General features: G+C 40.0%; 1 protein-coding gene across 11 annotated transcripts in view; it reads right to left on the bottom strand.

The window, feature by feature from the left end:
• Chrm3 (cholinergic receptor, muscarinic 3) overlaps window positions 1-16,928 on the bottom strand; it is a 462,074-nt gene that overhangs the window by 333,529 nt on the left and 111,617 nt on the right. For 7 of the 11 annotated variants that reach the window (XM_039095336.2, XM_063276043.1, XM_063276044.1 and 4 more), the window contains exon 2: window positions 6,139-6,247. The gene's annotated coding sequence lies outside the window, so the exon portion shown is untranslated. Of the gene's footprint in view, window positions 1-6,134; window positions 6,248-7,696; window positions 7,956-16,928 lie in introns of those variants that run through there. The other 4 variants (XM_063276047.1, XM_063276048.1, XM_039095337.2 and 1 more) reach the window with 2 other exon arrangements.

Genomic DNA, 16,928 nt, shown 5'->3' with positions numbered 1-16,928 from the left:
AGATTAGTATGATTCCTTCTTGGACATAAGTATTTATATAAAGCATACACAAACTCTCTCTCTAGCACATGAATGTTTATACACACAAATAGTAGCTTTTACTTGTACACTTTAGAAAGGTTTTCTGAGGGCTAGAAAGATGGCTCAGCAGTTAAGAGAACAGATACCTCTTGTAGAGGATCTGGATTCAGTTCCCAACACACACATGACGGTTTACATCCATCGGTAACTCCAGTATAGGGGACTTGATACCGTATTCTCCCCTGCATCCACTGTATACACATGGAGAACACACATATACTCAGACATATAAATGAAATGACTATTAACCAATCTTTCATGGCAATCTCCGTTTGTGAGTGCTGGGCAGAAGCAATTTACAATGAATACAATAATTGTTATTATTAAATAAACTTAACAACTATAAGAAAATAACTATTTTCTTAGAAATTGGTATAAAAGTAATCATTCTATTCTAAGATAACATGGAGTAGGAAACCTTTGTTGTTGTTGTTTTTGTTGTTGTTGTTTTTGTTGTTGTTGTTCACTTTTGTTTGTTTCTTTTGTTTTTTGAGACAGGGTTTCTCTTGGAAGCCCTGGTTGTCCTAGAACTCAGAGATCCTCTTGCCTTGGGAAACCTCCTTATGGTTGATGCGAGGCTGCTTCTAAAAGTAAATATGTGTAACCATAAACTAATAAGGTAGAAGAGTCAGCTCTACATTATTTTTACCTTTCTTTTAATTTTTTTAAGACAATTTTATTTTTAATCATGTGTATGTGCCTATGTGGGGTTAAGTGCGTGTGAGCACAGATATGAATGGAATCCAGAAAAGGACATCTGCCCTCCTGGAGCAGAAATTACAGATGCTGCGAGCCTTTGACATGTGGGTGTTGAAACTGAATTTGGGTCCTCTGGAGGAACAGCATGTGCTCTTAATTGTGGAGCCCTTTCTCTCCGCTTCGCTTCATGTGAGTTTTTGAGATAGGATCTCTTGTAGCTCAGGATGACCTCGAACTGCCTATGTAGCTGAGGAAGCCCTTGAACTCCTGACCTCCCTGCTTCTGCTTTCCAACAAATAAGATTTTACATATAGGCCACCTGACTTGTTCATTTTTAAGATACTTAAAACATTTTGCTAAATGTAGTTGGCAAGAAAAAGCATGGGTAGTGTTAAAGGTGATTTTTTTTTCATTTCTTGCTTAACTGTTTAGATTCACGTTAATAATAATTTTAAGATACTATCCATATCGAGGACTTTCCTAGAAATATTTGAACAATGGCAAATACAATTATTTCCTGTTCAATCTAAGATCGCAGGGTGTACATTGTCATCATGGATTCCATCAGTAACTGCACATTAAAAGTCGCTGGGGAAGACATGATGCACAACACGAGCAGGTGTGACAGGGACTAGGCTAGGGTGCTATAGGCAGAACTCAGGTAGCAAAGAGGCAAAAAGTTCCACACCCTACTTCGGGCTCCTGTTTGCCTTTCAGGACACGCAGTGCTTGTCAGTTCTATCAGCAGAATCATTTAGGCTGTTCTAGTACTGTCTATGAAATTGAGCATGATCTTGAACTTCTGGCCCTCCCTCTACCTCACAGGTGATGGGATGCCATGCTGGGGACTGAACCAAAGGAGTGACACATGCTAGGCAAGTACTCTGCAAAAGTGAGCCACAGACCCTGCCACTTAGCAGGCCTTATCAAGAGACTTCACCTCTTACCATCCCTAGCCTTCTCGCCCACAATAACACAGGCTTAATTATGGCTACAACTTGTCTACTGATTCTTAGAATCCCACTGATCAAGATTTGATTCACTTTCGGTTTCTAAATTCCATCAGAGTTCAGGTCTGAATGCCCAAGTCTTCACTGAACTCTGTCCATCTCTACCCAGAGTGACAAACACAATTCACTCGTGTGTGCGTGCGTGTGCGTGTGCGTGTGTCTAGAGACACGTTTTTAAAAACAAGTATTGGGTTGAAACAAGATTTAATCAGCTTCTAACAGAGAGAGAGACTTCTAAAGTCACATATAAATTTATAAATTTTAGGGAGAACATCATAAATATAGAATGGCCAGTAAAACAGTGAAAATTCACAGTAGAAATCCACGATAATTTATTTAATAACATACCCCAAACTAATGGACCTATGTAGCCCTTTCCTTATAGCCTCATTCCTAGTAAGACAGTAAAATGTGAATGCTGTGAACCCTACATTACTGTAAGTAGGGAGAGGGACAGGAAGTGGGGAAAGTGGGCCGGTGGCATCTGTCTACCAGGTCCCTACTCATGGACAGTGCAGCAGTAGCCGCACGCTATGATCATGGTGCCTAGGACTGTACCCCAAGAGCCATTATTCTCAACAATCTCCTGCCCAACCACCACTGCTCTCTTCATGGAAAACCCCACCCAATCTTAAACTACTAAAAAAGCAAACAAGAAGGAGAAAGCACACACAGAAGCTGCAGATAAAAGCCTGACCGGAATTAAAATTCAGGTGGAATTTACATGTGAACTACTCACTCGCTGGCTGTTAAGGCGGGCGGGTACAGCGGTGGATGGACCAAGCACTCTGGCTGCTTCGGGTGGTTTATAATTAACGTGGACAGGGGACAAGCCATGGCTCTCTGGTGTGAGTGAGAGCCCTGAGGTTGGCAACAGCTGAACTACAGACATAGACATAAGGCGTGGGGTCATGAGCTTGGCTCCCTCACCCTCTTCGTTATCAGCACTTTCCACCTTGGGAACAAATCATGACTCATGTGGAAAATGCCACTCATTATGAACTACTGAATTTTGTTCAATGCAAGTCCAGAGGACAATATTGGATGTTTGTTCATAACAAGACACATTTTGTATTCATTGCTGAGTGTGGGGTTAGGAAAGTGAAAGTTAAAGCCCTCTTGGCCCTTCATTTTACAATGTGGTTTATATTCTACCTCTTTCTTCCCTGTTTCCTTTCCTGAAAACAAAAGTTTTAAGTATGGTAGCAGCCCAAACTTCATAATAAATAAAACAAAGATCTCTTGTTTATAATCTCTGGTAGGCTTTTAAAAAGTCAATGGAGTATTTATCTATGAACCATTTATCCATCTCTCTGTATATCACTTTTCCTTTGTGTGTGTGTGTGTGTGTGTGTGTGTGTGTGTGTGTGTGTGTGTGTGTGTGTGTTTACAGGCCCACATTCCTCAATGTGCATATGAAGGTCAAAGTCAGTTTTCTCCTTTTATGATGCAGGTTTTGGGGACTGAATTCAGCACCTCAGGTTTGGCCACAAGGGTCTTTACACTCTGAGTGATCTCACCAGACCTATCAGTCTTCTGAGACATAGTTTTAGTATGTAGTCCTGGCTAGCCTGATACTACCTACAGAATCTAAACTGGCTGGCCTAGAAGTCCTGCCTCAGTTTCCATAATGCTTAGGGTTCCAGTCACGCACTACCATGACTGGACCAGTTTTTTTAAAATCTTGGATGACATATTTAAGGTATGTTTGCAATTTGTAACTTGTTGCTTTTTAATATTTAAGCCTGGTTAGATAGTTCAGCAGGTAAAGGTATGTATCACCAAGAATATGAACTTGACCTTGATCTGTGGGACCTACATGGTACAAGGAGAAAACTGACTCTACCACAGGAGCACCATGGTGCGTGAGCAAGCACATAATAATAAATAGCAATATTCACATTTTCCATATTTAAGAAAAGAAATCATGTTATCAATTACAGCATTCTTAAAAAAATCTCCTAAATATAGGATACAGCAAAAAACACTTTCAAAGTCAAGAGATCTGGCTTGTACTTGAAAATAATCCTGTGTTATAATTTTGATGATCTCTTTGAATTTCCCAATAAAGGTTACAGCTATGGGTCCTCTTCAGAGGCTGGCTTGAGTCATCCTAATAAAAGCAGCACGGGGTAGACCACAATTATCTCCATTGTTTCTCATAAATAGAGATGTCAAAAAGTTCAATGGCCACTCTAGGTTCCACAGTCCATTGCTAAATGACTTTGAACTTGGAGTTTTCTGGTCATAGGGCCACCATGAGGAGCTCATACGCCCTAGGGAAAGCACTGAGCACTCTTCAAGGAGGCCAGTAAACTGCATGCCTATTCTTACTAACTTCTGGAACCCACACTGTATGATAAGTTAATATGCTTTATTACCAGCTCCATTACACACACAAGGACACTAAGCACGGAAAGGTTAGATATTTTCTCAGCAACCACAAAGTGGGTAGCTTTGTTGGCTATTCCCTCCACAGAATGACACTGATTCACTACAGGTGCACAGCAAGGGAGCTAAATGGCCTCTGAGACTTTCAGTTAAATGGTCATGTCTGAGAACATATGCATACAAGCAACCATATACAAACTGAGTGGGTGGTACATATATATTTAGGAACACACACATATGTAACAACAATTAAAGAAATGAGGTCATGAATTTTAGGGCGAACAAGGGGTACAGGGGAATATTTGAGGGAAGAAATGGAAGGACAAATGATAGAATTATATCATAATCTAAAATAAATAACTTAAAAAAACTAGATCTTTGCTCTTTGGAGTGTTTTTCTCTGGTATTTTCTTGACATTAAAAATGCATCTTTTTATATATTTTCTCACATACATGAAATAATGATATGGACTACAAATTAATCATGCCTTTAAAAATGTATCTTCTAGGAAGGTACCATGCAAAACATGTAGTTTTATTAATCAGTATTTTAAAACATGGTAGTTGGAACTCTTTCCCTCTCCCTACTTGTAACTTAGCAGCAAATGGAGCTCATTTTGTACTTTTTTCTTTCTTTTTTTTTTTTTTTACTTTTTTCTTTCTTAAATAGGATCTCATGTCACCTTAGTTGCCCCTGAAGTCACTATATAGCTTAGGATGACTTTGAATTCATGATTTTTCTGCATCTACCTCCATAGTGGTAGGATTATGGATGTGCCCTGTGTTCCATGATGCCCAGTTTAGGTAGTGTGGGGAATGGTATCCATGATCGTGCGTATGGTAGGTAAACATTGTAGGAACTAAGCAACATTCTCGACCTCTAAAACTCAAGTCTTACTGCTAGCTCAAAGGTTCACATTCCTTCCTTCCTTTGATAGTCATAGTTATCTTAGGAATTTAGGTGAAGAAGAAATTATTATTTTATGATATTCTCATTTTTTTCAGAGAAACCAAATCTTGGGGAATAGTAGACTAATTGAATGATAAATGAAGCCAAAACTACAATTACTGCCCTCAGAGTACAATTTCCTTCTTACAATGCCATAGATATCATCTGATGTGTGGAAGTGGAAGTACATGGATATCTTGTTGGAATAAAATAGAACTATTTAAAAGTATTAAGCCTGGGTTGGGGATTTGGCTCAGTGGTAGAGCGCTTGCCTAGCATGCGCAAGGCCCTGGGTTCGGTCCCCAGCTCCAAAAAAAAAAAAAAAAAAAAAAAAAAAGAAAAAGTATTAAGCTTGCTGAAATGTAGACCTACCACAATTGTAATTAAATATAAGGTATTACAGAATCAAAAGACAGGACTTTTTAAATTAACAGAGATCTAATTTCCTAGTTTGAGGCTTGGTTGTTATGACAAAAACGCACCAAAAGCAACCTGATAAAGAGAAGGTATAGGTTACGGTCTATCATTTAAGGAAAGATAGGCAAGATGCCAAGGCAGGAACCTAGAGGCAGGAACTGAAGCAAAGACCATGGAGGAATGGTGCTTACTGGATTGTTAGCTTTTTAAAATATTGTCTAAACCTGCCTGCCTAGGGATAGTACCACCCACAGTGGGCCAGACTCTCTGACATCAAATCAACCATGAAAATGCCCCACAGATATGCTCATAGGCCAATGTGACGGAAGCAGTTCCTCAGTTGAGCTTTCATTTTCCCAGATGTGTCAGGTTGACAGCCAAGATCAGCCATCACAGTGCAATACTGATAGTTGTTCTTCTTTAATCAGGTTATATGATAGGATATACCTTCATCCTACAGTGGATTGAAGCTGAGAGACTAATTCCAGTCACACTTCTTCCTAGCAACACGATGGACAAATTAATTATAAAACTATACTTAAAAATATCAACACATAACCATGTAAATAAAGCTGAGTAAAAGTTACCTACAAGTAGAGAGCCTTTGCGTTGTCTATCATGATGGGAAAGAATATGGTTCAGTCAATCCACAGTTCACTGAGCAACTCAGAGCTGAAGTAGATGCCATTACTGGTCATATCTACAAAGATACAAAAGACAATGACAATATCAGTGAATAGACATCAGTAATACCATTTCAGCAAGCAGCATCAGTAACAGAATAGATGTTTGACAAGAAAATAGCAACCCCCCCAAAATATCACAGGAATGATCTTCATTTACATACCTCTCTTTTGCCCAATAGTGTAAAGTACAGCCATGAGAACACATTGTTTATTTAATGTGTAAATTATGACTGAGAATTAAATTTAGTTCAGTGCTAAGTATGATTAAGAAATGGGTGTTGCAGAAAGTTGCTACAGTGCTTCTGGGAAGACGTAGTTTATCAGTAAGAAACAAAATAAACCAAAAGCAAACATATCCTGTGATCAGGATTTGACATGTTCTGAGAATTATGCTAATTCCTGTATATGAAATTTCATTTAATGTTGATAATAAAGCTTCAGTATAGATCACCATCTTGTTTTACAAATTCTAAGGATTAGCTCTCACACCATTTAGAGCATGCATAGCACATGTCATCCTAGACTTGCTTGTGTTGCACGGTCAGGTAGCATGAGTGACAGATCTCAAGACTATCACTTAAGGAGCAAATGACTCTTCTTTGCCCCTGTAGTTCTTTAAGATATTCTATTCCTTAATATTTCTCAATATAGATGTGAACGAAGCTCTCATTTCAGGACAGTACCTGGCACACATAAGTATTTGCTGAGTGAATAAAAAAATATGTGGGACCCACAGTTTTAGGCACTAAGCATGCAATTGTCAGAATTTGAATTCCTACTTTTGCCAATCTTGTAATTTATTGGCCAGTGTTATCTTCCTGTTTGAACACATTTCCAAGAAGGAAAACTAGAATGAAGTATTTGAAAAATCATTTGAATGCAATTCAAATATGTTATTCAACAATTACATGTTGGCTGTTTAAATTAGTTTAATTAGAAAACCTCTTCAAAGACTGACACACTTAAACAATGAAATTTTACCAAGAGAAAACAACACACTCTAGCTCTAGATTAGACAGTAGCTTGGTAATTGGCTGAGACACTTTCTCTCATCCTGTAATGCCCAGGGGAAGGATTGCATGAATGCAGGGAAAACTGAAATTACCACAGTGTATAGAACCTCCTACAGGCAACCAGGAGCTGGGAAACTAGGAACAGTTATTTGGGAATAGAGGGAAACAGTTGGCTTAGAGGCTGCAATGATTCTACCCATGAGAAAAGCAGCTTGACGCTGTGAAGTCCAGAGCAGGGGAGCACGAAACTCAAGTTCCCTGCCTGGTTCTGCACAGCCTATGAATTAAGAATGGATTTACATCTTTACATTTTTAAACAAGTCAAAGTGCTGCATAAGTCATCTTGATTTCAGATAACAGGCTATATAAAATTTTACTTGGACATGGACACAGACATTTTTTTCACACAAGGTCCCTGACTTCATTCATACTTCCTTGAGAGGACTGTACCTTTGAGATATAATCTGGCTTGCTAGTCTAAACTGTCCATGCCGGCATCCTTCAGTACCATCAGGGGATTGCCCCGATCCCCAAGAGGGTTGTAAGAGTTTCATCCATCCTTAAGGGCACGCTTTACTTGCGAGGAAAGAGTGGACCATAACAAGGTGCCCTAGACGGGAGAAAAGCAAGCAAAGCTAGAGGAGAGAATGCACAAAAGGTTGTGTTACATGGGAGACTGAGGATGAGGTCTTCTGTGGAGAGGCCTTTCCAGTTAAAAGGCATCAGACAGTTGTAATAGGTGTCAGAGGACCTGCTTTGTGCTGTCAAGTAAAATGTGAGAATCTAAAGAGAAGATGCCAAGGATCCATCTTCGCTTGCAGAAGTAAGTTAGGCACAGATAATGGAGAAGATGCCCAAATGCCTCCCTATCCAATTATAGCTTGGCTTGAAAGAAACCTGGTTTGAGGTGAAAAAATTTGGCCTATGGCAAAATTTCCAGCATTTTTTTTTCATTTGTTTTAGAGTCTTGACAAGTGACGTCATGGTAAAAGCCAACTTCTAGCACCTCTAGTGCAGGGACATTCTAAGCATTCCCAGCGTGGGTGTGCAGGAAATACCCGGTTTGCTTTTAGTCACGTGATCTTCATGGGCTCTCTTCTCTTAGCTCTGCCTCCATTTCTATGATTCCTCTCTGTTGTCACTACTAAGGCATCTGCTCTGTCTACTATGCATGGTTTCATTGTCAATGTTCAGGCGTCTCCTGTGCTCCATTCTTAACTTTCACCTGTGTCCTCCCTGAGTAGATTATAAGTTCTGGCTTCAGGCGTTCTCTAAGTAACCAGTAAAGTAGTTTTCAGTTTGACAAAAACCTACCTGATTCAGAATTCTGATACAGGAGGTATAAATATTTTGACACAGTATTTGGTATGTAAATCATTACTATAACTCATATTAATCTATCCTATTATGTCATAGAGTATTTTGTCTACCTTGGAGCTCAGGAGGTAGCATAATCAGTACTTCCTTTAAAAGCATAGAGACCTCAGTTAGATCCAAGATTTCTGGGAAAAATGAGAGAGAGAGAGAGAGAGAGAGAGAGAGAGAGAGAGAGAGAGAGAGAGAGAGAGAGAGAGAGAGAGAAACACATCATATAACTACACACTAATAGGATAACTTGACAATTTACAAGAGTAAAGTTCTCTCCTTTGACCATGTAGATCCTGGGAATCAAATTCAAGTCATCAGGCTTGGTGTCAAACACCTTTACCCATTGAGTCATCTCACTAGCACAGTATATAGAATTCTAAAGTCTAGACATTTCCAGACAGCCAATTAAACTTTTTCTCACTATCACGTTAAGCTGATAATTTCACAGATAATTTGCTAGGTAAACAATAACTAGAAGTTGTTGTTGCAATTTTCTGCTAGTTTTTCAAAGGTCTTGATCCTATTGACCATCACTTTCTCTATTTTTCCCAGATCCAATCTCCACAACTTTCCGCTCAACTTTGTCTTCCTTTGGTTTTGTTTTTTGTTCTGTTTTCAAAACCCAACAAGACCAATTTGTGCAGTCCAAATATTCTTGGATGTGTGATCTTCTATTGGAATGTGGGTGGCTTGTTATTTTTTTAACAACAAAAGGGAGAGAGTTAGCACTGTCTAATCTAAACTGTTAGACCTATATGATGGCTTAATACTATAATAAATACGGAGGCCATATTGACATGCCATGTATCAAGTACAGAATATAAAATACTAAGGGCAGTCTTTACTGGTAGATTAGTAGTCAGACTGTATGACTGTGGATAAGCTGTTTTCAGTTCCTTGGTTTTTCTGAGAGAATGAAGATCATGTGGAATTCAAATGCATGCTTAAGAGAAGATTATATGTATGAACTTCTAAAGTAGTAATATCCAAGACCCTCAGTATGGCCACTCATTTCTTATCAGAATATGATTAGCATTATTAAAATCTGTTAATTAGTCTCTTTTGCCAACTGCAATGGAAACATTTAGAGAGAATTACTGAAGTTTTATTTGAAATGCAGTCATTTGAACCATCTACTTTACTTAAAATAGACACAGTTCACCTTACAGCTTCCCACTCATCATAAGCAATTACCACGCTATGATGCTGACTTCCTGAGAGCAAAAGTTGAATTATGCCAACATTTTCCAGGTCGTTCTGATTTCTGACTATAACAAATGCCCAAGAAGAACACATTATAGAGAAAAGAGGTTTATTCTGGTCCACAAGTTTGTGATGTTAACTACATCTGTTTACCCTGTTTTTTTATTATTATTATTTTATTTTAGCATATAAAGGTAGTAGAGTATGGCAGTCAAGTGAAAAATAGAAAGAGAATTGGGCTGAGGACTTGTTCTCCTATTTAAGGATACTTCCTCAGTTACTCCAAGACTTTGCACTAAGTTCTGCTTCTAAAAGACTCTAGCATCCCCTAGCAGTACAAGACGTCAGAATAAATCTTCAGCACATGGGCTTATATGGAACACATAACGATGTATCGTTCATGCTATGGTTCAAATGTAGAAAGTCCTGCACAGGCTGTGTGTCTGTCACAGTTGACCCTCATCATGTGGTGCAATTAGAGGATGCTCTGGATCTTCTAGAGATTGGGGCTTAGTTGGCAGGAAGAGGACACTCGAAGACTTTACATTGGTCTGCTTCTGTCTGCAGCTTTGTTCTCTGATTGGCTGAGATGTCAGCAAGCTTCTCTAAGCTGCCACTGTTTCAAATAGGTGATGATTTTGTAATGAGACCTTCTCTCATGCCTTCCCTGGCATGGTAGACTCTACCCTCTGAACTGTGAACCAAGATAAATCCTTTCTTCCTTAAGTCACTTCTGTCAGGCATTCAGTCCCCCTGAGGTGGAGGGGAGAAGCAGCTAACACACAACTCTGTGTTTTATCAGGGCAAAACTGTCAACAGGATGGCCTGGAAGAGAAACCGCAACCATGAAAGCATGTGCCTGGCAAACCTGAGGGCCAGGTAACTCACATAGAAAGCTTTGCGTGGTGTACTCACTTCTAACCACAGAGCTCTGTAGGTGGAGACAGGTAGATCCCTAGGATGCAGGAATGACTCCTGAAGTAGGCTTCTGGCCTCCATCAGCATGTACATGTGTACACACACACACACACACACACACACACACACACACACACACACACACACACACTCGACCATGTGCATTAGTGTGCACATGAACACATGTATTTACATATGACAACAGAATGTCAATATACTAAAAAGACACTTACATTCCTGCTGGAAAGGGGCAAAATATTTGACCAGAGCAACACTGTGTCTAGAGAGCCACAAAAGGTGAACCTCCTAGAGGACATCTCAATGAGCGCTCATCCCAACTTCAGATGTCCGTCTGAAGGAAGTCATAACTTCCCGCCTCCTGAAACTAACTCATGAAGAAATTGTTTCTTTTTTTTTTTTGTTCCTTATTCTTATCACATTATCACAGAACAAAGGCACAGCAAACTGACAGAAGTCTGTGGAATCAAAAGCACCAAGGCACAAAAAGTGACCTTGATTGTATGATTAGGGAGGGAGAAGGATCATCGGGAAATGGAATGGTCTCCTTGTGTGGGAGGGCTTGGCTCTTCCTCTCAGGATTACCTATACCCAGAGTCCCCACTTCATAGATCACCAGTTCAAGTCTATTCAGGGCTTAGGAGGCCAGGAAAATGATGATTCATGAGACATAAATTGCTAATTGGAGCTGGATTTTCTTATACAGAAAGAGTTAGATGAAAGGGTTTCTCTCTCTCTTTGTTAAGATGATAAAAAGCTTATTTCATTAGAGATAGTTATAGTAGTTCTTTCCCTCTGCCATGTGGGATATAGAGATTGAACTTGGGTCATCAGACTTGGCAGCAAACAGCTTTACCCACTTAGCCATCCTGCTGGCTTTTGATATAACTATTTTAGTGCCTGGATGGCCTTGGTAGCTAGGTAGGAAATAATAAATCAAAGTGATAGAAAGTCTTCAGGAGAATGATCCAGGAGCAATGAAAGTAGGAGGCATTTCTCAGGTTGTTTAAAATTGCACCTGGGAGGGGTTTGGGGTGTATTTACACTTGTAGTGACATAGTTGTCACTTTGTGCTCGTATTTATTGGCTATTAAACTTGAAGAGATCAGCCATACTGAAAATTAAGTCCTATGTATGCTGCTTTCTGGGCTGGTGTTCCAATGTCTGTATGCTTTCAAGTTGAAATCAGGACAGTTAAATTAACTAGACAAAAATCAGTGTGCTTTTTTTTCATATATAACTTATAAAACAGAGCATCTCTGTAGTCTCTCTGAATTTTACCTCCAGCTCCAACATTATCTAATTGGGTTGAAACATCCATTTGGCAGGCAGAGGACAAAGGCCGCTCTCCCATGCATCAGAGCTTCGAGTTGGGTGCAGAGGCAGTCAAGCCCTTTTGTTAAGGGGTGAGGAGGAGTTTAGCTAATGCAGAACAAAGGCCAGAAGTTTGAGCAAAGGGCCAGCATGAACAGAGGAAGTAGCTTCCAGAACATGTGCCTTGGGGTAGGGGAAAGGATTAAAAGTCACTTTCAGACCAAGACTTATCATCTTCACTAATTGCACTGAGGATAAGAACTACTTCAATTAAAGGAAAAGATGCTTGCAAAGCCTTCCTGAAAGGCATGGCCATAAGCTTGTTATTTTAGCTAGCATGTGCTTCTGCTTCTCTCTTCCTTTTCTTTCTCCTGCCTCTTCTCTTCCTCTTCACTGTTCTCAGTCCCGCTTAGCAACCCCGTGGCTACAGTTCATACTGCTCACATGCCTGCTCGTGGCCAGAACATAGGTCAGTGCTTTACATGTACAAGACTCCTATTCTCACTGTATTCTAATACCATTAGGATTCCCTGTATTTCCAGAAGCTTCAGTTCACAGTCACATAGACAGTGAGTAGGTCAAAGCTGGAACATGCATGACTCATTGTTTTAAAATAAGATAACCACCCCAAAGGAGAACTACATGTAAATGCAGAAGTCAGTTTAATACAGTACATCTTCATCACGTAAGGGATTATTAGGCTGGGAGAGGTGGAATTTGGAAGTAAAATTAAGTCATCTACCAGACACGCCCCCATACCCCCCCCCAAAATCTCTCAGTCTGTAAGTGGTGAAGCCTCACTTGGATGTGAACTGAAACTCTTTCCTTCCACTGATGATACTGGTCAAATAATTAAATTCAGAATGGAATGCTCCTTTCAGATTGCACAGTTGGTCTCATTTAGCAATAATTTACATATGGAAACAGCCTTTTGTGTGTGTGTGTGTGTGTGTGTGTGTGTGTGTGTGAGGTTTGAAGGGACTTTATCAACAAGCACAAAATACAGTCAAAATAGAAAACAGCTCCCCCCTAGAAAGGTAGCCATGTTCCTTTGTGTCGAGTCTGTCCTACCACCCTAGCCCCAAGAAATGACTTCTGCACTTGCACTTTCTCCCAGAATGCCTTGCCAATGGCATCATACAGATTGAGTCCCTTTATGTTGGGCCTATCTTACTTGAGGTATGAGAATAACATTGCCACAAGCTACAGAGTCTCTAGACTCTCCATCCTTTGGTTTGCGTACCCTCGCCCAATGCAATACCACCTGGCAGTGACTGGCACCTTTTACAGCTGCTTCTAAAAATCAAGGAACACAGAGCCTATGCTCTTCTATACAACTAGCTGATTATTCTGCATGTTATAAATTCCGTTATACTTTTTTGTGCCTGACTGCTAATTTATGCAAATTTCTCCTAAAAAATCTCCTACCTCTTTACCATATATACATAATAAAAAAGTAAATAAATAAGCTAAGGTTCTTTTTTTAAAAAGGTGGAAGTGTTGAAGTCAGTTTGGATCCAGTGTATGTTGACAGGTGCAGACAGGTGCCTTCTAATGGCAAGTGGTGAGTGGATAGAGATAAATAAAGATAATTACCAAAGTGAAGTCACAGGTAATTACTGATATATAACATACGTGAATTATGTGAAAGAGCTGGAACTTCACATTTTTCTATTTCTGAATTAGTAACTGGTTGCCATTAAACACAACGCATGCTTCAATCTGGTTAACTGCCTTTTCAAGCAAAGCAAGACTTACATATATTTCCCAGTAATGATTTCTTATCTTTTTTTTTTCTTGAAAGGCAGCTTATGCCAAACCATTCCATCAGACACTAGAAAAAGACATCAGTGAGTTCAGAAGTGAATGGGAGGTGATGAGGGGGTGGCACAAGTAAAGATATTTTTCCCCATAAGCCTGAATCAGCAGAGGAATAGCCAAGTTGGGTTCTTGGAGTCTTCCAGAAAAAAAAGTATTTGATTTTTGTCTCTATCTCAAATTAAATTAATGCTCTTTTATTTCTCTCCTTCACCTCTGAGTCCCTAGGATATGGATGTTCTATTGGCTATGAAGGTTCCTAGGCACACTGCCAATCATGCTTCAACATCAGCTGTCTCATCCCAAAGCTGATCATTGCTATCTATAGGTGGCTGCCACATTTACTTTGCCATCATCGTGTCCTGAGCTTTCTAACAGATGGTCAGCTAAAAATCCAGGGTGAACAGAACCAACTCAGGGCAAGCATTCTTACCCTGTCAAAGAAGCACAGCAGGGGGACTTACCAGGTCTCTCTGAGAGCCTGGCTCTAGTACAGATGCAGGTCTCAGTTCTGCCAAACACCAGTGAGATGAGACCACAGGATCTCTCAGGGCCTGTTATTCAGAGGGCTGCCCATGGTCAATGAGCCAGCAACATGGGCTATGGGGACTTGTCATAGTCTCAGCATAAGAGAAAGAGAGCAGTGGTGTTAAAGTGTCTGACTGGATCCTAGATGCAGCCTCTGCATCTCTAAGCTCAGTAAATAACAACAGAGGATGACCTTTACTAAAGACTCTCTATGTCAATCACTTGCACACTTTTCTTTTCAGCCGCCTTTCATCCTTGTGTGGGACCTCCTTTAGGGGATGGAGGAGTTGAGCAACATGCATGAGCTCACAGGTTTCCATTTTGGGCTAAGCACTTGGCAAAACCTAGAAATACAAATTACAGATCATCATGCCCACCCTCCTACAAAGCAATCCTATAGCAGGAGAAAATATTTTTAAAAGTTTGAGTACATGACTAGGAAGCTTCTTCTTTGCTGGCTAGCTTTCAGAGTACCAGAAGGTGCTAAGCAGGCTGCTCGGGGAGTCATCAGCCTTACCCTGCTGTGAACCCTGCAAGCTACAATAATAACATGCATGGCAAGATATGCCCATGGATGCAATAATGGCACATATGTTATGAGGATAACGAGCCATATTCTGCTTCGGTTTAATGCTTGTTCCATAGGAGGGAAAACATATGTCTGACATTGTAAATTTGGCCAAGAACCCATAGCTGGGAAGGGCACAGGCATCAGTGATGAACCTATAACTACACAAGCTTTAATAACAAAGAGGTGAACTAGAATGACCGAGTTGGAACTTTACACATTCTTATTCTGTGATATGCAGTTAAGTATCGTGTATTCTGTTTTAGTTAATTTTATATTGCTGTGTTGAAATACCATGACCAAGGCAAATTAGAAAAGTCTGTAATTAGGGGCTCATCATTTCAGAGGGCTAGAGGTTGTGACTTTCATGGCAGAGAACATTACAGTGGACAGGCAGGCATAGCTCTGGAGTAATTGCTGAGAGCTTACGTCTTGAAAGAGTATCACGACACAGAAAAAGCTGACTGGGAATGCAATGGGCTTTTAGAATCTCAAAACGCACATGAAATGACATACCTCCTCCAACAAGGTATTACTTCCTAATCCTTCCCGAACAGTTTCACAAACTGGATACCAAATATTCATACATATGAACCCAGGGGACCATTGTCAGTCAAACCAACACAGAGGAAGTGTCTCCTTTCAAACTCATAAGCTACCAAGATGAGTTCTTTGATTATCATCCTTTGTGTAGATGGGGAAACCGAGGCTAACAGAAGTTAATTAAAACACCAGAAATCATTAGCTAGTAAGTGATGGAGTCTGCGATGTAGTATTTGCCAAGAGCTGCAAGAGTACAGAGGACAGAGTAATTAACAGATACCAGAGCTCAGGCCATGCTTCACAGGGAATTGTTTGACATTTGAACAGAGTCTGAAAATTGAGAGTGACAGTTCATTTTGAAGCAGAGAGCAAACATCCAAGAGTTCAAGAATATCAATTGGCAAGACACTCAGTTGTCTCTGATTGTCAGCAATCAGCACGCGTGGTGGTTGAGGAAAAGGCTGGTAAAGACACAGCGAGTGGAAACAGGAGAGGATGTAAATAAACATTGGTACTTATTTTTAAAAAAAGATTTGTTATTTTTTAAAATCTAGTCTTCATAACTCTTGTTCAACAGTTTAGGTTTTTAAAATTCAACATCCTAGGTTTGGTTCCTCTACTTCTGTCATTTATTAACTATGTTACCTTGGTGAGCAAACTTTATCCAACAGACGTCTTTTCATCTGAGAAACCAGGATAAATACAGTAAGTCTTCTGCAGGCTGTTAGCATGAAGCGAAACTGCCTTCATAAAAGACTCACTAGGGTTTGGAGATGTCAAAGGGACATAGTGAAGATTGCTTTTCACCACTGTGGAGTCCACAGTAGACAAACAGACTTGGTTTACAGACAGCAGCAAAGAACATGTAACGAAGAAAACAAAGTCTAATAAATGATACTGTGTTTAGTTCCTGGTTTAGGAATTAATATCATCCAAAGCAGGCATGACACATGGACCACATACTTGCATTTAACAGAGAAACAATGACACAAACATGGTATTGAGGGGCTTTTATTGGCTAAAGGTATAGGGGACCTCACATGAGCTATGGGTCTCTAGTATGCACCAACACCTGGTCAGCTGTTGCATCCAGTAGGCAGGTGTGCCATTATGCTTGGTTAAAGCACTTGAGTTAAGTAGATTTACTTCATATCTGTGTATACTAACACTAAAAACCAGTGATTCACCTGTGGTAGAACCTTAACCAGATAGGTTTGTAGGTTTGGAAGCAGGATTCAGCTGTACAGGACTGGAAAAAATTATCCTATTAGGAGATGTGAATTGGGTTATTTACAAGGTAATTTAGGTCAGCATCTCTTGATGAGGGATGATTTCAATGAATACAGGTTGGAATGGAAACAGAGTCATGTTGGTTTTAGTATACTGGTTGTGAGGAAGGCTGGT

The sequence above is a fragment of the Rattus norvegicus genome, chromosome 17, assembly GCF_036323735.1.
Source record: "Rattus norvegicus strain BN/NHsdMcwi chromosome 17, GRCr8, whole genome shotgun sequence".
NCBI lineage: Eukaryota > Metazoa > Chordata > Mammalia > Rodentia > Muridae > Rattus > Rattus norvegicus.
This window is presented reverse-complemented; position numbering and strand designations above follow the sequence as displayed.